At 49.0% G+C, this 25,590-nt stretch overlaps 2 protein-coding genes across 2 annotated transcripts in view; one reads left to right on the forward strand and one right to left on the reverse strand.

The window, feature by feature from the left end:
* Positions 1–2,818, reverse strand: part of ANGPTL2 (angiopoietin like 2) — a 35,950-nt gene extending 33,132 nt beyond the window's left edge. Inside the window, exon 1 of the mRNA XM_010365885.2 lies at positions 2,343–2,818. The gene's annotated coding sequence lies outside the window, so the exon portion shown is untranslated. The remainder of the gene's footprint in view (positions 1–2,342) is intronic.
* RALGPS1 (Ral GEF with PH domain and SH3 binding motif 1) overlaps positions 1–25,590 on the forward strand; it is a 315,889-nt gene that overhangs the window by 208,532 nt on the left and 81,767 nt on the right.

Genomic DNA, 25,590 nt, shown 5'->3' on the forward strand with positions numbered 1-25,590 from the left:
GCACTGGAACCTCAGGGGGCCACAGGACAGAAGCTCCTCTCCTGGGCTAAGATGTTTCAGTATCGTCTGGTGTAAGATCCACCAGACATGGCCGCCATAGTGCCAGACTTGGTGATGGCTGTTCCTCACCTCTTCCTCTGCAACTCCGGAGCAGACCTGACTATGGATCCTCCTGATTTTGTGAGCTTCCCACAGCACTAAGGTAGCTGCATTTTCTTGTCCTCTGTGGTTCTGGTGGGGAAATCAATAGGCAGACAGGCAGTGCCCATGTGGGAAGCAGGATGCCCTTCCTCCTGTAAAGTTGGTATTGGATCCTTTTGTTAATATGTCTGCACTTTTTCTTAGTATGGACTTCTAGGATGCAGGCACGCTGCAGGTGGCCCCAAACCCAAACCCCAGACATAAACCCCCCCGCTCCTCAGGCTCCTGGAAAGCCCTCCAGTGTGGGCAATGGTAGTAGCCACAGTATTGTCTCTGTCTTGTGTGATTTTCTGAAAACCCTAGCAGGATATGTCCAGAACAGGGAAAGAATTTGGGTCTCTGGCCGGGTGCAGTTGCTCATGCCTGTAATCCCAGCACTTTGGGAGGCCAAGGTGGACGGATCACGAGGTCAGGAGATTGAGACCATCCTGGCTAACATGGTGAAACCCCGTCTCTAGTAAAAATACAAAAATGATAATAATAATAATAATAATAATAATAATAAATAAGCCGGCTGTGGTGGCAGGCACCTGTAGCCCCAGCTACCCGGGAGGCTGGGGCAGGAGAATGGTGTGAACCCAGGAGGCGGAGCTTGCAGTGAGCCGAGATCATGTCACTGCACTCCAGCCTGGGTGACAGAACGAGACTCCACCTCAAAAAAAAAAGAAAAAGATTTCGGGTCTCTGCTCTTCCCTTCCCTCTGTGCCAATCCTGATTGTTGTGGTTTGTAACTATCAGTGACCAAGGTTTGCTCAGGGTTTGCTGCACACCAGGCACTAAGCCAAGGCCTTCCTAGGCATGGGCGCCTAGCTTTCTCCTAGAAAGCAGTAGGGTGTGGTTGAGTGGCTCTGGAGCCACACCACTGGGTTCAAGTCCTGGTCCTGGCACGTATTGGCCATGTAGCCATGGGCACATTACTTTACTTCAGTTTCCTCACCTATAAAATGGGGATAAATAATAATGCCTGTGCTATAGGGTGGTCCTGAGGATTCTACAAGTTGAATCTGGCATAGAGTAAGTGCAATATAAGTGTTAGCTTTTACTCTCTGGCCATTGTTACCACCTGGGCACTATTATCCCATTTCACAGATAAGAAAACTGAGGTTTAGAAAGGCTAAGTGTTCTGCCAGAGCCATTGGCTAGTAGGTAGAAGAGCTGGGATTTGAAGCCAGCTCATGAGCACTACCCTACTCTGCCTCCATTTGGAAAAATACATGTGGGGAGCATTTGACCGGCTTCGGAAGTGGCATTCTCGACTTTCCCCAGAGACTGGGGTGAAAGAAGATCCTTTTCCAAGTAACTTAACTGGCCTCTGGGAGCTCTCATAATCCTACAGCAGAGGCAAGAGCTGACCCATGACACACACATCACAGAAGGAGAAGGGAAGGATCAGTGAAGAATTTGTTTGGAAATGTTATCTAATACTTAGAGCTTTCAGGCGACTTGGTATGTGGAGCCCCTGCTGTCCCCTTGCCAGTGTACCAGGGAAGCCGCATCCTCACTATATCTTGGCCACATCCATTCAGTTGGAGACCCGGGGTACCATCCAGTGCAGCAGCCCCTGGGTGATGCGTCCCTTCCCGTGCTGGGTGCCTCTGCTCTCCTCGCCAGCTGGAGGGTGTGAGCAGAGGCAGCCCAGCTCCTGTAACTCTGAGCAGGGGCTCCCAGTGCCTCAGCACAGCGCTTGCCTTTGCCTCACATTGTCCCGACCTGGGGGCATAGGAATCCAAAGCTTCAAAGTGACTACCCAAGTCCTTGGGCCACCCCTGCCTTCTGCAGCTCATCAGTCCGCTGCCCTCTAAGCACACACCTACACACACGCACACTCCCAGCTGCCCTGCCATGCCGGGAGCTGCCGGCCGGCACCCCAAAGGCTCTTTGTCCAAAGGAGGAGAGTGAGGCTTACTCATGAAGTCCTCAAGATGCCAGCCCATGATCATGTGCCCCCAAACACCACTAAGTGTCCACAGGTTCTGCCCCGGACATGCCTTGTTTGGCTCCAAGTGATAGCAGGGAGTGACCCTCTGAGATCCAGCTGCACACACCCCCAGCTGGAGGGTCAGGGTTCTGGAAGCCCTAGCCACGGGGCCAGCGGCTGCCTCTCGCCCCTGCCTCTCATGGCCGCAGAGCTGGCCCCTTACCTCTTCCCTCCTGCTTGGCTCCGGGGCGGCTCCTCACATGCTTCACCCTGGCCGTCAGCAGGGCAGCCTGTCCATGGCCTCTGGAGGGGTTCCTGAGTTGCAGGCCAGTGGCTGCCAAGCAGCCCTGCCTCACTGGGCTCCACTGGCTCTGCCTCCACAGAGGGCTCCGGCAGAGGCTGGGGCCAGGACTGGCCAGGGGTCCTGCGGGGCTGCTCACAACCTGCTTTCCCTCACAGTGGCGTCAGCCGCTGCCTCAATGCCACGCTCGGCAGGTCCGGGGCTTGGGGTCTATCCTCAGGCCGTCTGCAGCAGCCTCATTTGAACTCCCAACTCCTTTGTGGAGCCTTTACATGCCGCCAGAGGAAACTGTGAGCACAGCCTGACCCTGGTTGGCTGCAGGCGCTTCTCTCCACCCACCAGTGCAAGAGGATCCCCCAGGCCCCAGAAAGGCTCCGGGCCTCCCCTCAGCCCCAGACAGAGGCGGGCCGCCCGGTGATGTCACACGAGCTCCAGCCCCAGCTGGCCTGGCCCCTCCCGCCCAGCCCGCTTTGGCGGCCTCGACAGGCCCCCTCCTTCCTTGGCACGGGCAGCCTGGCCAGCTCTGCTCCCTGGCCCGCCCTCTCCCCAAAGCTCAGGCAGCTCCCGCGTGCTGTGAGGCGGAGCGCTTTCCCTTTGACTCAGGGAATGGGTTTAGATCCGCTCCAGCTGTGCGTGCAGCCGCGTGCGAGCAGTAGGCAGCGGGTCCTCCCCCTGGATGCCTCGTTGGGCACTGCCCCATTGAGCCCCAGGCTGGCGGGCGGGGCAGCTCAGCCCAGAGCGCCTCTCCCCATCAACTGCCCTTCGTGGAGGCCTCATTCTCATCTCTAAACCCTGGGGAAGGGAGTCCAAGGCTGTCCACACAGAAGCTATGGCATCAGAGCTGCTCAAAGTTAGCAGGAGGCAGTGACTTAGGATGGTGGAAATACCACAGGCTGAGGGTGGAGGCAGCACTGGAGGAAAGCTGTCACTTCACACCTGAGTGGCTTTGATTAATTCACTTCACCTCTCTGGGCATCCCTTCCATACATCAGTAAATGAGCTAATTAATACTAGTAATCTACCTGCAACCGCTGCAGCGAGGACTCTATGAGGTCACGTGGGACGGAGCTTGGCACAGTGTCAAGGACACCTCCTTGAACTGAGTTTAGGACTCTGGAGATGAGTGGATCAAGGGTCTCCTGCTCCCAAACCTCTGCTTTGTGATCCTCTTTAGCCTGTGTTTTCATCAAAATGTGACCTCCTGTTGGGCTGTTCTAGGAACAAACACTGGAACTCCAGCAGAGTCCTCAGCATGGAGCCAGCCACATAGGTGGAGCTCTGTGAATGTTGACAGAATCAGAGTAAGAAGGGAGAGGATGGCACTGGACCCCACAATGCAAGCATCCTCCAGACGCATCGGCACTGGCAGCCTGGGAGAAGGCACAGTCAGTGCGGGAGGACAGGCCTGCTGCCGGGCACCCTGCGGGGATACAGAGAGTAGGAGGATGGCAGGCACCAGGAAGGGAGCCCCAGGGTACAAGTTTGCCCCTCTGCTTAGACAAGAACATGTGAAATATTGGTGGTATCTTTGCTTTTTTAAAAAGGTTTTCGTGGTGATGGTGGTGATGACGTTTGGGAACAAACTGGGAGAAAAACTTTAATGAGACTTTCCCTGCTCCTAGGCACCCTCCCCACCACTAGGCACCCTTCCCAACCCTGTGGCAGATTCTTCTTTCAGAGATGGCCCAAGCAATCTCTCCCAGTCCCCAAGGAGACCCTGACACTTCACCCATGGTGCAGTGAGGTCCCTGCTCCTCGCCTTGAACCCGAGAGAGTTTGTGACTTGCTTGTGACCAGAGGAATGTGGTGGAAGTGGCACCACCTGACTTCTGAGGCTGGGAGAGGAAAGGCAGTGCAGTCTCTGCCCTGTGCACCAGGGCACTGTCTTTTGAAGCCCCGAGCCTGCAGCCTAAGAAGTCCAGCAGCCACAGTGTAGAGGCCACACACAGTGTAGGTCCCAGCTGACAGGAGCATCAACCGCAGACACGTGAGCAAGGAAAGATGCCTGTAGATGATCCCAGCCCCTAGTCAGAGAGTCACCCCAGATGCTGCATCACTGTCAGCTGCCGAGTCTTCCTTTTGAGGCCCCACACACTGGGGAGCAGAGACAGCCATTCCACTGTTTCATCTCCAGATTCCTGCCCCACAGGCCCCATGGGTATAATAAGATGGTGGTTTTCGGCTGCTCACTTTTGGTGGTGATTTGTTACACAGCATTAGTAACTGGGACAGACTCAGGCAAGAGCAGTTGGAGGGAGCCCTTTAGAGGAGCTGAGAGAAGTACATTGTGGCTGAGGAGAGGAGAGAAGATGGGGTCTTGTTAGAGAGGTGGTACTTTATTCCAAAGGCAGTAAGGAGCCACTGAATGGTTTTGAGCAAGACAGGGTTGAGACTGTTAGTTTTATTTTATTTTTATTTATTTATTTATTTTTTGAGACGGAGTCTCGCTCTGTCACCCGGGCTGGAGTGCAGTGGCCGGATCTCAGCTCACTGCAAGCTCTGCCTCCCGGGTTTACGCCATTCTCCTGCCTCAGCCTCCGGAGTAGCTGGGACTACAGGCGCCCGCCACCTCGCCCAGCTAGATTTTTGTATTTTTTTAGTAGAGACGGGGTTTCACCGTGTTAGCCAGGATGGTCTCGATCTCCTGACCTCGTGATCTGCCCGTCTCGGCCTTCCAAAGTGCTGGGATTACAGGCTTGAGCCACCGCGCCCGGCCTAGTTTTATTTTTTAAAGGCTGCATTAGTTACTGAGTGGAGACTGGATTAATGTGAACTACAGACAAAGGTCCTAGGACTTTCGCATCCTCTGGGAACAAGTCCAGACAAGCCCCTTGGTTACTGAAAGAAAATTGTTTTCACGATTTGAAGTTCTTAGGATCCCCTCAGTGGAGGAGGAGCACCAGGGTGTCTTTGCACACCTCCCGCCCCACTGGTGGCATCGGGCCGTCAAAATTAGTGGCACTGGGCACTGGGGAACTCGGGAGTCGGAGTCTAGTTCTACCATTTGGTTGCTCTGACACTCACTTTCCTCATCTGTAAAATGGGGGTGATATGAGGATCTCCCTCACAGGGCTGTGGGCTGTTGTGAAAACGAAGAAGTGATATGTTAAGTGTAACGCACACTGCTTAGTACAAGGCTCAACAGAAAGCTCTTGTAGTTTCTGTTACTTCCTTCACCGGTCTGTGAGTACCCTGAGGCAGGGCTGTGTGCAGGCCATGTCGAGCCCTCCTTTCACGTAGCCCAGTGCAGAGAAGTGAATAAATGAACTGCTGGCTGGAGGAGGATGAAGAACCATGGCTCAAAGTCTAAGGGACCTGGGCTCAAATCCCAACTCTCTCACTAATCTTGGGCAACTTTTTATTCTCTCTGAAACTTTGTTTCCTCACTTGTAAAAAGGGGATACTGCTACTCCTGGGGTTACTATGAGGATTGAGTAAGATGATGGGGCTTCATCTTACTGATGATTCGGCCCTGCGCCTGGCTACAGCATTTAGCGGTTGCTCAGGAAATTGCTGCTGTTGCTTCTGCTCCTGCCTTCAGACTTCTCCCCACTCCCACCCTGATCTCTCCAGCACACTTCTAACTTGGTGACTCCTGGATCTCAGTGTCCCTGTGACCTCCTTGAGGAGCACCGTTCCCACGTTTCCACTTGCCTATCAGACAGAAGCGTCATGTGACTAAAGCATTTGAGGAGAAGTGAATCTTCCTTTCCTTTCCTTTTTTTTTTTTTTTTTTTTGAGACGGAGTCTCGCTCTGTCGCCCAGGCTGGAGTGCAGTGGCCGGATCTCAGCTCACTGCAAGCTCCGCCTCCTGGGTTCACGCCATTCTCCTGCCTCAGCCTCCCGAGTAGCTGGGACTACAGGCGCCCGCCAGGTCGCCCGGCTAGCTTTTTGTATTTTTAGTAGAGACGGGGTTTCACCATGTTAGCCAGGATGGTCTTGATCTCCTGACCTCGTGATCCGCCCGTCTCGGCCTCCCAAAGTGCTGGGATTACAGGCTTGAGCCACCGCGCCCGGCCTCCTTTCCTTTTTATAGTTTTTATCAGGATGAAAAATGCATGACATTTACATGGTTAGTAGAATACAAAGTTTCTTCATGTAAGTGACACAGTTTGTAAGAATGATTTCATGTCTTACCACCTTCCTGACAGTTACAGGTTGTTTCTTTTTGTTGGAAACAGTGGGATGGTCTACAGGGAGACTGTGTATATATGAGGAGCGGTGGGTCAGGGGATGTAGGTATACTGTGTTCTAGAGGGGTGTACTTGGGAGGGGGCAGTTTTGCTGTATCTTGCATTTCAGAGTGCCACCGGTATTTGAAGCTTCACACATCCCAAACTGAGTCTTTCCCGTACCCCACCCCACCCCACCCCCAACTCCCTGCTACCTTCAGTACTTTTAGAATGTCTTTCCATTGTCTTCTGACCGACATTGTTTCTGATGAGAAGTCAACTGCCTTCCTTATTGTTGTTCCTGTATACATAATGGATCTTTTATTTTCTGGCTTCTTTTGAGATTTTCTCATTATCTTTGATATTTTGCAGTTTGACCATGATGTGACTAAGTGTGGTTTTCTTTGCATTTATTCCGTGTGGGTTCACTGAGCTTCTTGGACCTATATGCTTTTTACTAAATTTGGGGATGTGGAGAGAATTTTTAGCCATTATTTCTTTGAATATCTTTTATGCTCAATTATCTCTCCCCTCTCCTTCTAGAAACCCAGTTACACACTTGTTCTTCCACAGGTCACTGAAGCGTCATTTATTTATCTTTTCTCGTCTCATGCTTCAGTTTGGATCATTTCTCCTTCCTGTCTTCACATTTGCTAACCTTTTTTCTACAGCATCTAATCTGCTGTTAATTTCATCTAAAGTATTTTATGTCAGATACTATAATGTTTGGTTCTAGAATTTTCACTTGGCTCATTTTTATAGTTCCCATTTCTCTTCTGGGATTCCATATCCACTGATTCATTCTGTCTTTCATGTTCTGAAAATCTTATGCATATTTATAATAGCCATTTAAAAATCCTTGCCTACTAATTCCAACATCTGGCTCATTAGTGAGTCTGATTTTACTGCTTTTTTTTTTTTTTTTTCTTGATTGTGGGTCATATTGTCCTGCTTCTTCACATGTCTATAATTTTTTATAGTATACTGTACATTGTGGATGATACATTAAAGACACTCTGTATTTTCTTGTCTTCCTCTAAAGAATGTTGTGTTGTGTTCTAGCAGGCAGTTAAATTACCTGATCTTGCGGGTGCGTGGTTTTTATACTTTGTTTATATAGGTTTATTTTGGTTCTGCCAGTAGTCCTAGGGCATAACTCTTAGTCCTAGGCTTGCTTGTAAAGCATGACCTTTCTGGGATTAAGTCAAATGCCTTAAGTATTTGCTAAGCTGCTTTGACTTGGCAGGACTTGAACCCCAAACTCCAGCCTCCAGGCAGTTGCAGAGACCTCTTCCTCTCTGCTCCTGCTTTCTGTCGTGCTCATTGGAGTCTCTCTATGTGTATACAGTTTAGGAGTTAGCTAAGGATTTGAGGGGAATTGGTGTAGTAATTTTGGGGCTTCCCCTTCTGTAGTTCTGTCTTTTCTGGCATTTCCCCACTCAGTTTCCACCCTCAAAGTCCAACCTCTTTCCCATCGTCCCAGACAGTAAGACTACTGCTTTCTGTTTCACATTCATTCTTCCATGTGTCACCATGAACTGGGAAATGCTCTAGTGGGCTTTCCTTCTCCAGTGATTTCAGGCAGGTCTTTATTTATTTATTTATTTATTTATTGGTCCAGAGTTTGTAATTGTTATTGACCAGAGTAGTTGTTCAAAACAATCTACTCCTCCATTTCAGGAACTGGAACCCCATATCCCAGCTGAATTTGTTTTCTCACCAAAACCTTCTGTACCCCTGCTGCTGTTGGTGCTCTGCCATAAGCCTTGTTGGTTGGTCGTCCTTCATCCAGTTGTCTGTCCTCCCTGCTTCTGATCATAGTCTGTTGGGAAACATCAACCCCAGGATCCCAGGCTGGTACATCTCAGTGTACCACCTGAGCACTAGAAGATGAAAGAGGTATACTGTCCTCACAAGCCTTGTTGGAGCACCGTGTGTAGCTACTTGTGATGTGCTAGATGTTGAGCTTAACATTTTATAGGTATCACTTCATTTTAAAACCCTATGAGTGAAATATTACTATTCTGTTTTACTAACAAAAAGATTGAGACTTAGCAAAGTGAGGTTCCTTGTACCAGGCCACACAGCTAGGAAATAATGGGACTGGGATTAAAATCTGCATCAAAGCTAGGAGGAACACAATTGTCCTGAAAAAAAATTGCACTTGTTTTTGTTTTTATTAGTATTATTATTATACTTGAAGTTCTGGGGTATATGTGCACAGCGTGCAGGTTTGTTACGTAGATATACGTGTGCCATGTTGGTGGGTGTACTGCTCCCATCAACTCATCATTTATGTTAGGTATTTCTCCTAATGCTCTCCCTCCCCTAGTCCTCCACCCTCTGACAGGCCCTGGTGTGTAATGTTCCCCTCCCTATGTCCATGTGTTCTCATTGTTCAACTCCCACTTATGAGTGAGAACATGTGGTGTTTGGTTTTCTCTTCTTGTGTTACTTTGCTGAGAATGATGGTTTTCAGTTTCAACCATGTCCCTGCAAAGGACATGAACTCATCCTTTTTTATGGCTGCGTAGTATTCCATGGTGTATATATGCCACATTTTCTTTATCCAGTCTATCATTGATGGACATTTGGGTTGGTTCCAAGACTTTGCTATTGTGAACAGTGCTAAAAGTTGCTCTTGTTTAATACCAGCATGCTTCTTCTTGTTTTAAGATCTCTGACCAATCAAGATGCTTCTCACCATCAGTGGTGTGTCATGGTCTAATTGGTGGTACTTTTTCTTTCTTACTAGAATGTGACGCATTACAGTTGATGACTTGGCAGATTCAAGGAAGTGTGGCCGTTTTAGTCATCAAGGCCCCAGTGAGGTTGGCCTATGGCTGAGGAGCCAAAAGGCAGAGCCCCTCCTCTCCTGGTCAACTGGCCTTGGAAAGGTCTAGGGGAGTGTCCAAGCATCAAGAAGCCTGTGGAACTGCCAGAAGCCTCCATCGGTCCAGATTTAATAAAACAGCTGCCACTAGACTGAGTGTGAGCCAGCTGGTCCCCTCCTCTCTTGAAGGCGCGTGGTCAGGTCCTGTGACTCTCCGCACCATACCGGGCGGGGGAACCACATGTTCCCTGGCTCTGGTGAGGAGAGGTTAGGAGACTTGGACTTGTGGGACGATTCTAAGGTGGTGCTACTGTCCAGTGTCACAAAGGATATCCAGGCACCACGGAAAGCCCTTTGAGGACACTGTGACTGTTAAATGCTGGCCAAACAAGTATATCCAAAAGTCGCAACAGGTTGCATGCTCAGGTACAAAGCAGCTTTGAGAGCCTGTTGTTAGCTCACGTGTGACTTCTCAACTCACTTGGCAGGGGACTGTGAGGACAGCACCTCTCCTCAAGTGTGGATGTCACCTAACAGCCAACACATATTTGTATTAAGCTCCATCTGAGCACCAGAGTTGGGCTGTAGGTCAATTTGCCCAAAGATAATTTGCTGAGAGTTTTAGCTGACTGGTTTTCATTTTGTCTCATAACAGTATTTTAAGGCGTGTCCAGCTCTCTCATACCATAGCTGGTGCATGGCCCCATCCCCAAGAGGGGAGACTGAGGACTGGCAAGAGTAGAGATTTAATTTTCATTTGCTGGTTTTCTTTGTTTCTTCATAGCGAAAAATTCATAGAAACTTTCCAAAGCTGTTTAAAATAATTCCCATCCAATATAAATTTTTTTAAAATATTGTCACTTCTGGAACATTGTCTGTACCAGACAGGACCTACATCCCAAACAGGAGACAAGGTACTGAGGGCAGCTTTATAGTCAGTGGGGGAGGATTCCAACCCCCTTACACAGATACCTGCTAAAATTCCCATTCCAAAGAGCAGCCAAGCTGTTGCTGACTTTGTTTATCTTTCCTGGGACCCAAGGAGGCAGCTGATTAGATAAATGAGGGCTTCTGGCAAGAGCCTGATAGAGTGAGCTTCCCAGGAATGAGAGCAGGGTGTGGTCACCCCAGACAGAGGTGCTGGTACTGGACAACAGGGGCTGCTGGCAAAAAGCTTTCTGACTAGTAGGTCTGATATTGGGGCACCCACACAAGCCCTGCAGGGAGTAAAGGCAGCCAGTGCAGGAGGCTTTCTTCAGCCCTGCCAGCCTCCAGACTACCCCACCGCCCTCCCTTTTTCCTCTCTGGGCTGGGCCGGATAATCCTGGCTCTGAGGCCTGGAACCCTGGAGGGCAGGAACCTGTTTTTCCTCTCTGCTCAGTATTCTTCATCTGCTCCCGGGGTCCGCTCTTTGGTACCCTGCCCTGTGCCCAGACGCTGGCTGGGCTGTGGGGATTGCCTCTTTGGGCTCTCTTACCTTCTAGCTTTGGGTTAGGGCTGGCCTGTGGCAGGTGCCCACAGGAAGTGAGAAGGTAGAGAGCAAGTGAGGACACGTGTGTCACCAGCTCCCTCCCTGTTGGACCGTAGGTGACTTGGTCGAGTGATAGGAGTCGGCTAGGCTTGGGTTTGAATTCCACCTCCACCACTTATTAACCCTGTAACTTCTGAAATTTACCTATCCTCCCTGAGTCTCAGTTTCCTCATTTAAGAACTGGAGATAGTAATATCACCTTCCCAAGATGGCCGAGTGTAAAGAGTGAGTCAGTGTGAGTACAGATGTCCTAGTGCTCAGTAAATGCTGGCTTTCTTCCTTTAGTAATTTGGAGCCGTGTTATCTTGGGTTTCTAATACACTTGGGTCCGGACATCTTTCCTTTAAGTTGTCCCTTTTTGGTTTGCATATCTGTCACTATCCCTAGAACCACTGCCATAGAGCCTCACTACTAATAGTCTTTTAGCCAAAGAAGTATTTCTCTGCCTTTTCCTTTGCCTGCAGCTGGTATATGAAGTCTGCTTAACCAAAGAAAAGAGTCCTTTTGACATAGTGGAAAGCAAGCTTATGGAAAGACAGTGCATGTATTGACATCCAAAAATAATTCATAATATTCACTGAGCGCTTATTGATCCTCGCAACAACCCTGTGAGCTACGGTAGGTTCTTTTATTATTCCCCAGCTTTCAGATGAAGAAATTGAGGCTCAAGTTAATGGACTTGTCTAGGGTCACACAATGGGTCAGTATTGACCTTTGGCCAGTCTGGCACCCAGAAGCCTGCCCTTTGAACCTCTGAGTTATCTGCCTATGTGATGGAGAAGGCTCAGCTCTCCAGGCCCTGGGGACCAAGTCGTGTTAGACAATTGAATTGACTAGAAAGCTACAGGGTTATCTCTTTAAACATACAGTGTTTTAAAATTTATATTCATTCTTGTTATGTTTCTGCACAGACCCACACATGCATATGTGCACTCGCCTCCATAAACTTGGCTAATTACACTATTGGCAGCTCCTTGGTGACTCAGTCGTCTTGAATAGACCAGCTTGACTGTGGGCTGTGGGGGTGGAGGGCACTGTTGACAGGAGTCCTGTAAGCCCCAGGCAGCCGTGTTTGTTGTTACTTTCCCAGCAGCCTCTCATTCCTCTCCTGATTTGTTGCTTCTCACCCAGCTGAGATTCCAGAAATCTGACAAGAGTTATTTGTAAATAAAAATAACTGGTCATTAAACTAGTCTAAAAGGCTCTCCTGTGAGTAAAGTAACAGACTCACTGCCTCGACTTGATCACATCAATTTTGGGTACTCACAGGCCTTTGGGGCTTGCAAGACCTCTGTTCTTACGTAATAGCCAACAGCTGCCATCTGTTACACACTCACCACATGCCTGGCACCGGGGAGGCCTCCTGCATGGATTACTTCATTGAATCCTCAAAAACGGAGCCTCTCAGGAGAAGTTCTCTTTGTCCGTCTTCCATTTTAACTGATGCAGTAGCTCAGGCTCAGAGTGGTGAGGGAGTCTACGTCTACACAGCCAGTAAACAGCAAAGTCAGGATTTAGATATGGGCTGTTTGACCCAGAGTCCACACTCTTAACAGACTTCAGTCTCTACAGCTTCCCAGCAGTGCGAGGTTGGGCAACTTAGGGAGGTTCCTGACCCTCATGTCTTCATCTGTAGGATCATCCTGTTTATGTCCAAAGCTCTTGTGAAGGTTCCTGGAGGTGTGTGCTTGAGATACACATAGCGGCCACCCAGTCAGTGGCGGGTCCTTGTGCTCACCACTTCAGCCCGTCCTAGGTCAGTGATTCTCAAGCTTTTGCGCTTCAAGATCAACTGAGGGCTTGTTAAAGGTTTGCTGGGCCCCACTCCCCGAGTTTCTGATTCAGTAAATCTAGGGTGGGGGCCGGGAATTTACATTTCTAACAAGTTCACATGAGGCCTTTGCTGTGGGAACCACTCTTGGAGATAGAGGAGTTTGCCATGAAGGAGGGTCAGGATTAGGCTGGCAGTGACCATGACCTGCATCTGAGAGCTGTTTCTGAGTGCAGATGCTGGTTACGTATCACGCAGGAAAAATGTGGTTTGGCTTTTTTCAGGCATTTCCTGGGAGCTTGCTGTCTTGCCCTTTCCCTCCTCTGAGTGTCACTGACCCTGGGAAAGTATAGCATTTAAGCCACATTGTGATGTCTGAGTGTGAAACAAGTCCTTCGACTGATTTCATTAACATGTCCCTGATTTCCAATTGCTTTCCTGATACGGAAAAGGAAATAAAAGGTACATTGGAAAAAGGTAATAAATCATCTTGCAGAAATTACTTCTGTGAATCACCTACCACCATAACAACAAAACACCGGAAGCACGGCTCAGACTAGGTATACTTCTGCTTCGCCTTGGAATTTTGGGTTTATTGACACGGTGGTGTGATTAGTGTTCTTCCCTCCCCAGCATGCTGTAAGGGCGGAGCGGCCATCTCATTGCCTTTGGGTCTCCAGTGCCCAGCACGGTGCTTGACACATACCAGTGGGTGCTCAGTCAGCACTGCTGTCACAGATGAGTGCAGGGTACAGTGCTGAGTACTAGAGTCAGAGGGACCTGCGTTTGAACCCTGGGCCTGCCTTTCCCAGCTGAATGGCCCTGAGCAAGTAACTTAACATGGGGCTCATTTCTCCTTTTCTAAATTGGGGATTATAAAAATAATACCCATATTTATTTCATAAGGTTGCCATGAGAATTAAATGCCGTAAAATATCCAAAGCGCCTGTCATATAGTAAGTACTTAATTTTTTCTTCATTATCATCATCATCATCCTCATCCTCACCCTGCCAGGAAGGCCAGTGTACTGGAATAGATTGTGGGCTCTGGAACCAGACTTTTAGGTCCAAATCCCAGCCCCACTGCAGGCTAGCTGTGTGCCCTTATTCATGTCACTTCTCTGTGCTTCAATGTCCTCATCTGCAAAGCAGGGATGAAAAAGCACCAACTTCTTGGAGTTCTCGTGACCATTGAGGACGTGTACATGTCAGGTGCTTAACTGCGTGGCTGGCACATGGTAAGCATTAACTCTCTCCCCTCCCACCTCCACAAAGGGGCAGGGAAGGAGCCTGTGGAGAGAGCGGCGTGGCCCCATGAGGAGGGCATGGGAGGAGGAGGCACCATGCACCTTGGGGAGGCTGCCCTGCCTGGTGCCCCCGACCCTCAACCCCAGCCCCCAAGGGGAGAGAAGGGCAGCCTAGCAGAGAGGGAAAGTGGGGAAAGAAAGATCCTCAGGCTTCTGACACTGGAAACCCCCCTCTTCCTGGCAGCCCTTGGAAGCACAGTTCAGTCTTCACTGAGTTGACAGACTCAGCTGGTTTTGTTTACTCAGCGAGCTTGAGAGCATGCCGAGGTGGCATCCCCCTCTGCAGAGCCACCTTCATCTGCAAATATCACCCCCTTTCTGCTACCTGCCAGCCAGGGCTGTGGGTGGGGTGGACCCAGTAGGGACAAGCCCCACCCTGCCACCCACTCACCCACCGGCTTGCCCTTGCCTTTCTTCCTCTGCCAGGCTTGCTCTGGGCAGCCCCAGGTTTGGCCCTCCTTCCTGGCATTGTCAGAGAAGCTTCCAACACCTCAAAATTCACCCTGGGGGTACGCTCACCATTTTCTTTAACGTGGAACCAAAACTATCCTGGTTTCTATGTGTGCAGAAACGTTTGGTAAACAGAATGCTTAAGCCGTGACTTGCTGGAAGGGGCAAATCCCAGCTGACACCCCAGACGCTCGGCCTATTTTGGGCCTGGTCTCTGTGGTCAGAGTGTTCATCTTTGGGCCCCCCAGCACCCACTGTGGGTGTCAGATGCTCCTTTCCTGACTGAGGGTTGGCCCGGCCTGGTCCCCTGCCCCTGCCTCCCAGGCTGCTCCGGGTAATGCCCAGTATCCACTTAGTAAATGCTCTTGTCCTCGCTCCCCCCCGTGAATGCTGTGATTCAGCACACACAGAGAGGAGCTTCACGTAAGAAAGAAAATATTCACGGCCGCCATCCAGCTCCAGCAGGCGCCGGGAGACAGCTGCCGGCTCCTGCCTGGCCAGGATGGGATGGCTGCCCACCCTCCACACACAGGGGGGTCTCTCCTCCTTTCTTTTTTTTAAAGACCCACAGTCTCTTTTGGTTACTAGACTAAATGCAGTTTAAATTTGTATTCCGAACACCTCTGATAAGCAGCAGATAAATAGAATCCTGGAATTCGGAGGACATCACCCATTCAACAAAATACATGTTATAGGCCTGCTGTGTGCCTGGCACTGTGCTAGGCTCCTCTCCAGACCTGGGAGCAGCCTGGAGGATACTGAGCCAGTGGACTGGATCCTTTCCCCACCTAAGACCCCTTTTCATCACCTCTTCTTAGCTCTGGGTTTTGAAAATGTCTATCAATAATAATAGTAGCCACGCCTACTGTGAAGTTGAGTATGATGTGAAATTCTTTGTTGATCTGTTTCTTCCTGTCCATCACGCCTCACCATGGGTGTGATGATTCTAATCTCCACTATGTACGTGAGGAAACCGAGCCCTGGAAAAGAGAAAAATCTTGCCAGGGTTACAGAGCAAGGTCTTGCTCCCTAAAGTGACCTTTTTTTTTTTTTTTTTTTTTTTTTTTTTCTGTTGCAATGTATACAGTCTCTGTGAAACATGCTGCTTATATTAAATAAAAATAAACGTCTTACCCCTTTATTTTTAAAAACTCGTAGCTCATTGTTGAGAGCTTCTAAACAACTGAGAGTAATCATATAATGTCTGTTAGAATAAAACCAAAGTAATGGCTCCCTGCCCAGCCCCCATGCTCAATTTCTTCTCCGCCCCATCTCCGGCCCAGTGAGTCCAAGATGGGCACTGTGGGGAAGAGAGAGGGTCCTAGACTTGCAGCAAGTGTAGTGCTGAGATGAGACAGGTGGGCCTGCTGCCTGGGACACTTGAATGTGATGAGCTATAGACCTCTGGCCCACCAAGGAGCATGGAAGAAGAGGGGCCGCGTCCTTTCAGTCCTCTCTGCCTCTCTGGGGAGGAAGATGGTCACATAGCCCCTGGAGTTTGGGTCACATTGAACATAGAAACTGGTGCCTGTTTCTGGTATAGAGATTTCTGAAAGCAGAAACCCATGGGGTCATGAGGACTTGGAAGGACTTGAGTATCTGGGAAGAAGCGGGTTCCACCCTCTCATTCCAGTCTCTGTGGCCCTTGCAAGGTGGGCCCACGTGGACCCAAGAAGTTACTGTGGCCCCATGTGAAGGGGCACAGAGGCTGGAGAGGGGCTGGAGCTGTGGCTAGCCAGGTGGCCGCTGCACCAAGCAAGGGACACCCAGCCCAGAGAAGGGGCCAGGGCCATGTGCCCCTGTGGCAAGGAAAGACTTGAGTGCCCTTTGGCACAATGGGCAGGGGCCAGGACAAAGTCAAAGACAACCTTAGGAGACCCAGATCACCACCTCTGTGGGGACCAGCTTGACAGGAGCCACCTGCCTCTGAGGGAACCAGACCAGGGGCCCTCCCCACCACTGACGGACAACCTCTGTGGGAGCAGATCTTGCTTGAGAGGGTGGGCCCTGGCCAGGGTCTGCTAGAGTCTGTGAAGCAGGTAGGGGAGGAAGTTTACAAAGACAAAGGCAAGGGGACTTGGTAAAGAGCAGAACTCTATCCTACCTCCTCCCAGCTCCCAGAGCCGTAAATAACTGTAGGAAAGGGGCACGCAAGGAGAACAAAGATGAACTTTAAATTGCATTTCAGTCAGATTTTCAGATAAAGAGAACCAAGTGTTAATTCCTGAAATGAGACTATTCTAATAATGGAAAGTGACTGCAAAGTTACAGAATCTGGCCCAGATTTCATTTAGGGACTTGCTGCCCAAAATTGGAAAGGGGAGGCAGCACAGCATAGTCGGGGAGTGGGTGTTGGAGGAATGAAAACATTTTGTGTTTATACCCCTGGTGGATCCGGATTCCTCAATAAAGTAGTAACGACCTCAGCCATCCAGTGACCCCAGGATGTGAGTCCGTGGTCTGGCTGCCTAAACCTCCACAAATGCCCAAAGGCCCAGGGTTACCCAAGAAGTCTCTGCATGCTCTCTGAGAGAAGTGGCAGTAAGGGGCAGATACACCCCCTGAGCTCCAGCTGGCTGCAGCCCAAAGGGGGACCCAAAGACATTAGACCTGCCGGCACTGCCAGCCAGGGAGGGGGAGGCCTATGGCAGCAAAGATGATTTGGTGAAGTGAGAGAGTGGGAAAGAAGAAAGCAGGAGCTGAGCCAGAGTCTTGTGAGCATTGCGGAGCACCCACCCTCTTCCCGGGACCCTGCCGGGGGCTCCCAGAGGCTTCCTCCTCCACCATTCACTGCAGAAGTGGAGTTTGCATGCCAGCTACCAGCATGGCACTATGTGCCTGGGAGAGCTCTTCAGCCTCTCTGAGCCTCACTGTCAAGGTCTATGGAACAGCAATTAAAACAGTCTTCTCCTAGGGTTGTCATCAGGATACAGTGAGTACAAACACGTGTAGTCCTGAGCTCAGCCCTGGCCCCCAGAGGCGTTCTGCACTTGCAAGCTCTCCCCACCATCACCTCACCTTCATCATCTCCTCATCGTGATCACACAGGACCTGACGCATACCTGGTTTTCTGGGTGGGATACCTTTGTCTTAGCGATTAAGGGTCAGGGACTAGATTCAGGTCTGGCTCACTCCAAACTCAAGCTCTTTTCTGCCTCTGGCTACATGGAGTCAGTGGGCACTAACACTGCTCTAGATTGTCATCACCACAGGCTCTGTTCTTGTCATCCTTCCAGGAGGGAGGAAGCAGGGACTCAAGACATGGGAACCAGGAGTCTCAAGTGTAGAGGCAACCTCAGTGGTGGCTGGGAACAGATGACCACAGGAACGACCCATGTCAGAGACTTTAACCTCAGCCTTGGGACAGGGGTATATTTTTACCCCACAATTAATAGGAATTGAGTTTGACAAAAAGCTGAAAGTATACATGGGTAACTGAGATAATGGCCGGTTTGACAAGGTTGCCTAAGGAGATGGCTGTTCTTTTTGCCCATTTACCACCTGATTATAGAGAAGGGCATCTGACCCAGCTACCCCAACCACGGCCTCAGACTAGTGCCCCACCCGGGCCACAGTGTATCCTGTCCCTCCACCCTCCACCCTCCAGACTAGTGGCCCACTCTAGGCCAGCTGGAGTCCTTGCCTGGATTGTTTGGTTTTTCTGAAGCCAGGGGAGAGAGGATCTCCCTTCCCTGATTGTAGAACTGTCAGGATGACACCACAGATGCCTGTAGCTGACCTGGGCCACATGGAGAGGCTGAGTGACTGGGGGGAAGTCACCCCCTGAGAGGGGCAGCAATGAAGTGTGGTGAGAGCAAGACATGCAGGCAGCAGGCTGCCAGCTCTACCCCCGACTCCACCCTGCCAGTGGGCTGTCCTGGGATGCGGCTGCAGCCTCTGGTCCCATGAGCCATTTCAGGGTTCTTGCTGTCCTTTTCCCTTTTGAAGCTGGTACCAGTTGAGTTTCTGTCACTGGAAACCAAAAAGATTCTGACTTATATATCTTTTTCCCCCTTCTTTCATTTGAGAAGTATTACTGAGGTGGAGCAGAGCCTGTACTGGGCACTGGGGAGATACATGGTGTGAGCAGAACAGGTGTGGGCCCTGACCCTGCTGGACCTGCAGCCTGATAGGGGCATGTGTTGAGCAGGCAGCATATAGAGGCTAAAGGGTTAGATGGATATGGCCATTTGACCTTGAAGAAGTTGTTTAATATCTCTGAGCCCAGGTCCCTCATCTGTAAATGGGGTTCAGGGAGATAATACCTGTTGAGCTCACAGGTAGCCCTCAGAGAATGGAAACCACTATTATCAGTATGATTAGAGTCCTTCAATTACAATGTGACTGATTATAACAAAGGAGCGGCCAAGGGCCTGTGAGACCCTCCAATGGGAGAGCTAACCCTGTCGGAAGGCAGGAGGGCTCAGCTCTGCAGGGATGCTCTAGGCCATGGGCTGAAGAATGAGGAGGCCTTCCCGGGGTAGCGAACATGTGTTCATTTCCAGACTTACGCTCTATGTGGTGTAGCATTCCAATCTCTGGAATCACAATGTTCTTGAATGTTAGAGCTGGGAGTTCCAACCCCCTCATTTATCAGTGAGGAAACTAAGCCACAGAGAAAGGCAGCGGTTTGTCCGTGGCTGCATTGTCAGTAAGGAAGAGCTGGGAAGAGAGGCCAGAACCCCAGGTCCTGCTCAGCCTGGTAAGTGTTTATTGAGCACTGTGGCCATCAAGCCACCAGTGAGAATGAGGAGTGCTCCGGGGTGCCCAGAGTCTGGATGACAGAGAGTCAGTGGGCTTCACTAATCACAGTGACAGTGCAAGAGGCAGAACCCGGAACCATCCTCGGCACACACCACTCCAGGGAATAGGTGTTGGACAAGGTCACAATTGCTGCACATACTCTATAGAAGAAACTCCTGCAAAGAAAAGGCCCTTGGTGCCAGTCATCAGCCCTGTAGAGCCACAGAATTCTGTGGAGGTCAGCCACCGAAGGACAGAGAGTCTTGGTCCACATCTCTACACACCCTGGCTAGTTGTGTGACCTCGGGTGTCCCCGAGTCTCAGTGCCCGCATCTAGGAAGTGCCTGCCTCAGAGAGCTGCATGAGGACTCCATGGAGCTCATTAATGCAGAAAAAGCCTGGTGTGACATCCATCAGGAGCTCAGCTCACGGTAGCCCTTCTCACTAGTTTATTATTAATACACTAGGGTTACTGTTACTGGGGGGTAGATAGCTCTCTAATTAGCAGTAATTTTTAGTTCACACTGAATCAGAATTCTTCACGTTCCTGTTCTGGTCCTGTCAGAGATGGGGATTCCTGCTTTGGGATTTACCCGATTCTTCTATCTCTCCTTGTAATTTGCTGCTCTGTAATTTGGCCCCTGCACCTCAGCTCTGTCCTTAGAAGGGATGGAAGACGATCCTTCCTGGAAGCCAGGGACAGATCTCAGGGCCAACAGTGTGTTGTCTGGGCTCGCCCTGCCTCAGAGGAAGCTTTGGCCAGAAGGTGGGTCACGTAGTCCTGTGCTGACACACAGCAGACCTAGTGAGGTATGAGTTGACAAGCCACCCATGTTCCCATCTCCGGAAGCTGCTGACCTGCCATTCCTGGCTCATTCTGACTAGTGAGGCTTCAGGAAGTTGTGAGTGCCAGGTCCGAGGCAGACTCCCCAGGTCAGGCCCCCCCATCTTCTCCTCTTCAGGAATGGGGCCTCTTGTTCAGCAGTGGCACAAACATTCATGAGCCCAACCCACTTTGTGCCCAGCTGTGCCAGCTGAGATGCCCAAACAGGACTGGTAGTGGAAGCTTGTCAGGAGAGGATGTCCAATGGCCAGTGGCACGACCCAGCACTTGGAGCATCTGCCTTGAGCTCTGTGAATAGCAGCTGGGGTGGGGGTGTCAGCATCAAGGGCAAGGGGAAGAGAAGCAGAACCCTCCTTTGCAGGGCTCTGGGCCAGTGGAGGTCCACCTCTGACAAGACAGACCTGGGCCCTAATCCCAGTCACCACCAGTCAGGCATGTGGTGTAGGTGTTCTCCCTGTGCCTTGGCCTTCATGTAGGTAGAACAGCTGCTGAGAGGAGTCAATGAGGTAACACAGTGTCTTCCCAGACCTTAGGCATCAGTGACCACCTTTGCCATTTCTATTAACTTTCTTGCTCAGTTTTTCTCTTGAAGTCTTATTTTATTCATAGTCTGAGTTCAGGGGTTTGATGTGCCATAGTTTTTCTAATGCATGTTAACAGTAGATACAGATCCCTATTCCTGTGCCACCCACCATCCACTCAGTGGTGTGTGTCCACCCTTTGGGAAATGCGGAGATGACACGTGTTGATGGCTTGTCACGATGTTTGGCATCCAGGGAGTTCTCAACACGGGTCAGCTTTTGTATATTATCATTATTGTTGTCACCCTTATCATAGCAGTGAGACTGTGGGAGGAAAGAAAAAGGGAGCTTTGGCTATCCTATTAGGGCCAGCTATTCTTCTTTACCAAGGAGGCCAGTCCTTTTCCTTTTCCCACTTTTCCTCCTGCCTTGAGAGTTGACTTTGGGGCACCCTGGAAGGCAGTGCAACAGGTCAGTCTCTGGCTGATGGATCAGGTGGATGTGCTGTGGCTGTCCATTCCCAGACCCCAGAGCCGTCCGGGCACCTCTGTAAAATGATAGCTCTGATTATTTACAGTCAAGAAAGGCCTGGACGGGATGTACCTGGGGGCCAACAGCCCCTGTCTACCTCCTTAGGTCTTCATGAAAGGCCTCTGGGGGCACCCAGCACTTAAAACAGTGCCTCCTCCCCACTCCTATTCAATATAGTGTTGGAAGTTCTGGCTAGGGCAGTCAGGCAAGAGAAAGAAATCAAGGGTATTCAGTTAGGAAAAGAAGAAGTCAAATTGTCCCTGTTTGCAGATGATGTGATTGTATATTTAGAAAACCCCATTGTCTCAGCCCAAAATCTCCTTAAGCTGATAAGAAACTTCAGCAAAGTCTCAGGATACAAAATTAATGTGCAAAAATCACAAGCATTCTTATACACCAGTAACAGACAGACAGAGAGCCAAATCAGGAATGAACTTCCATTCACAATTGCTTCAAAGAGAATAAAATACCTAGGAATCCAACTTACAAGGGATGTAAAGGACCTCTTCAAGGAGAACTACAAACCACTGCTCAGTGAAATAAAAGAGGACACAAACAAATGGAAGAACATACCATGCTCATGGATAGGAAGAATCAGTATCGTGAAAATGGCCATACTGCCCAAGGTAATTTATAGATTCAATGCCATCCCCATCAAGCTACCAATAAGTTTCTTCACAGAATTGGAAAAAAATTGCTTTAAAGTTCATATGGAACCAAAAAAGAGCCTGCATTTCCAAGACAATCCTAAGTCAAAAGAACAAAGCTGGAGGCATCACGATACCTGACTTCAAACTATACTACAAGGCTACAGTAACCAAAACAGCATGGTACTGGTACCAAAACAGAGATATAGACCAATGGAACAGAACAGAGTCCTCAGAAATAATACCACACATCTACAGCCATCTGATCTTGATAAACCTGAGAAAAACAAGAAATGGGGAAAGGATTCCCTATTTAATAAATGGTGCTGGGAAAATTGGCTAGCCATAAGTAGAAAGCTGAAACTGGATCCTTTCCTTACTCCTTATACGAAAATTAATTCAAGATAGATTAGAGACTTAAATGTTAGACCTAATACCATAAAAACCCTAGAAGAAAACCTAGGCAATACCCTTCAGGACATAGGCTTGGGCAAGGACTTCATGTCTAAAACACCAAAAGCAATGGCAACAAAAGCCAAAATTGACAAATGGGATCTAATTAAACTAAAGAGCTTCTGCATAGCAAAAGAAACTACCATCAGAGTGAACAGGCAACCTACAGAATGGGAGAAAATTTTTGCAATCTACTCATCAGACAAAGGGCTAATATCCAGAACCTACAAAGAACTCAAACAAATTTACAAGAAAAAAACAAACAACCCCATCAAAAAGTGGGCAAAGGATATGAACAGACATTTCTCAAAAGAAGACATTCATACAGCCAACAGACACATGAGAAAATGCTCATCATCACTGGCCAGCAGAGAAATGCAAATCAAAACCACAATGAGATACCATCTCACACCAGTTAGAATGGCAATCATTAAAAAGTCAGGAAACAACAGGTGCTGGAGAGGATGTGGAGAAATAGGAACACTTTTACACTGTTGGGATTGTAAGCTAGTTCAACCATTATGGAAAACAGTATGGCGATTCCTCAAGGACCTAGAACTAGAAGTACCGTATGACCCAGCCATCCCACTACTGGGTATATACCCAAAGGATTATAAATCATGCTGCTATAAAGACACATGCACACGTATGTTTATTGCGGCACTATTCACAATAGCAAAGACTTGGAATCAACCCAAATGTCCATCAGTGACAGACTGGATTAAGAAAATGTGGCACATATACACCATGGAATACTCTGCAGCCATAAAAAAGGATGAGTTTGTGTCCTTTGTAGGGACATGGATGCAGCTGGAAACCATCATTCTCAGCAAACTATCGCAAGAACAGAAAACCAAACACCGCATGTTCTCACTCATAGGTGGGAACTGAACAATGCCATCACTTGGACTCGGGAAGGGGAACATCACACACCGGGGCCTATCACGGGGAGCAGGGAGAGGGGAGGGATTGCAATGGGAGTTATACCTGATGTAAATGATGAGTTGATGGGTGCTGACGAGTTGATGGGTGCAGCACACCAACATGGCACAAGTATACATATGTAACAAACCTGCACGTTATGCACATGTACCCTAGAACTTAAAGTATAATAAAAAATAAAAAATAAAAAAAAAAAACAGTGCCTTGGTGCCCACCAGGACTGGAATCCTTTCCACTTCCACTGAAGGATGAATCCCCTGGGGTCTTCCACCAACAGAACATTCCACCAGGACCACATGGCAGCATGTGATTAGCTTGTACAGGTGTGTATGTTTATGCAGAGGACACACCTAAATCCTAAGAGCAGTTACTTCACAGGGATGGGATTACAGGCAGTTAGACTTCTCATTGTACCTTTCTATATTCTCTAGAATGACCATAAATGCCCTTTTAATTGAAAAAAAAAAGTTTTAACCCCCCCAAAACAAAAATCTAGTAGAGACATTTAAGATACACAGAACAGCATGGGGCAGCCGTGGAGTTCACGCTGGCAGACACTTGGGCGAGGGTAGAACATGGAGGTGATAGACAGCCTGGGCGTGCTGCAGAGGCAGGCCCTGGAGAGATGGAAGGGTGGAAACCCTGGCAGATCAATAAGGGGGCAGGAGTAGGCAGCTGAGGTCATTCATTTAGGAGTCAAGGTGCCTGCAGGGCTGAACGGCAGGGAGTTGGGGGTAGGCAACTGCTAGGAAAGACCAGACACCAAAGGGAGTAGGAGAAGACCCAGGTGGGTGATGTGGAGAGGGCTGTCCAGGGTGTGGAGGGATGGCCTTTCTGCAGCGGTGGAGATTTCCTCTGGCAGCACTGGGCAGCTGGTACAGCATCTGGGAGACTCCTTCTGAGATGGGGCTTTGCTGGGTGGTGCCAGGGAATGCCAGGAGTTATGGCTGTTTGTGAGATTGGGGTTCAGGCGATCAGCCATACAGTAAGACGTAAACTCTGACCAAAAAAGAGGGAAGAAGTAAACTCAAGTTTGAGATTTTTGTGCCAAACTGAAATTCCTGACTACTTAACTTTAAAATATTTTAAGTGTTAAAGGTCCTCCGGCCAACAGTAACGCAAAGCTGCCTCCCTTCCTAGCCATCTCGCTTTCCTTGCTCAGAAGCACCCTTAGGGGTTTCCAACTCAGGCACAGTCCATGCCAACCAGCAGCCTAAGAACCAGCTGCCAGAGAACCACGTGTGATCTCAGGCCAGTGGGTCCCAGACTTTGGATTTCATGGGCAGGGGCAGCTTCAAAATGAAACTTCAGAGTCTCTCACAGGGTTGCCAATTATTTTTTAATGGCAAAAAAAAAAAAAAAAAAAAAGAAAAGAAAAGAAAAGAAACTATCCCTATCATTTCCTGGAGAAAGGAACTTTTTAATGCCTACAGTGTAAGCAGGGCATAATCTCAGAATAAATCATATTTTTTCCCAAGTAAGGACAATTGGCAGGCTTTTGCTAATACATTTTTAAAGTTGTTTTTTAAGTATCTTTCATTTTAAATATTTTAAACATAGAAAATTGAAATGTAAATTTTTATTGCATGTTTTACTTTATATGTAAATGAATCATTGATATGAGTTTGTCATTTGGGGTTATGTATTCAATAAATTTTTCAATAATAGTATGTATTCAATAATCATATTATTGAATACGTAACCCCATTCCACTATAGTAGTTGGTGTTTTCCACAGTCTTTTGTAAAATCCAACCTTGCATAGGTCTGTTGATAATGACAGGAGCAACATTGTAAATGGTAGTTGCTTCATTTGGAACATTCTGGGAGAAAATACAAGTGGCAGGCTAGCAAAGGCTGTGGGCACTCCTGGCCTGTGGTCTGAGCCCTAGATGCCTCATCACATCATAGAGAGCAGGAGATGCCTCTAAGAGGGGATTAGGGGATCCATCCTTACAGACCAGCCTTATATGCAGATGTAGGGGAAGCCCTGGTGTCAGGTTGTAACAGTAGGAGTAGAGTGTCTAAGAAAAGGGAGGTGATCATACACTGTGCAGTGTGTTCATTGGTGAGTGCCACACTATGCTGCGAGTGGTCTGTGAGATGGGTCAAACTGCAGACAGCCTAGAATGCCAGGTTATGTGATCCCACCTAATTGTTTGGATGAAGAGGACTCTGGAGGCAGTTGGAGGGGTGGGCATGATGGGCACATCTGGAGGGAAGCAGAAGCCAGGGTGGCTAGCAGAGAAGCACCATGGAGTGTCCAAGCAGGTCAGGTTGAGTCAACTGGTCCATGACTCCCTCTGCAGGAGGGCCTCCAAGCTCAGTTCTCTTGGGTTGCAAATAAGACCCTGGAGTCACAGCAGGACCACAGACATTTCACTTGCTGCTGACTCAGAGCACACAATGATCAGCCAATTAAATAA

Source organism: Rhinopithecus roxellana, chromosome 16, assembly GCF_007565055.1.
Source record: "Rhinopithecus roxellana isolate Shanxi Qingling chromosome 16, ASM756505v1, whole genome shotgun sequence".
Taxonomy (NCBI): Eukaryota; Metazoa; Chordata; class Mammalia; order Primates; family Cercopithecidae; genus Rhinopithecus; species Rhinopithecus roxellana.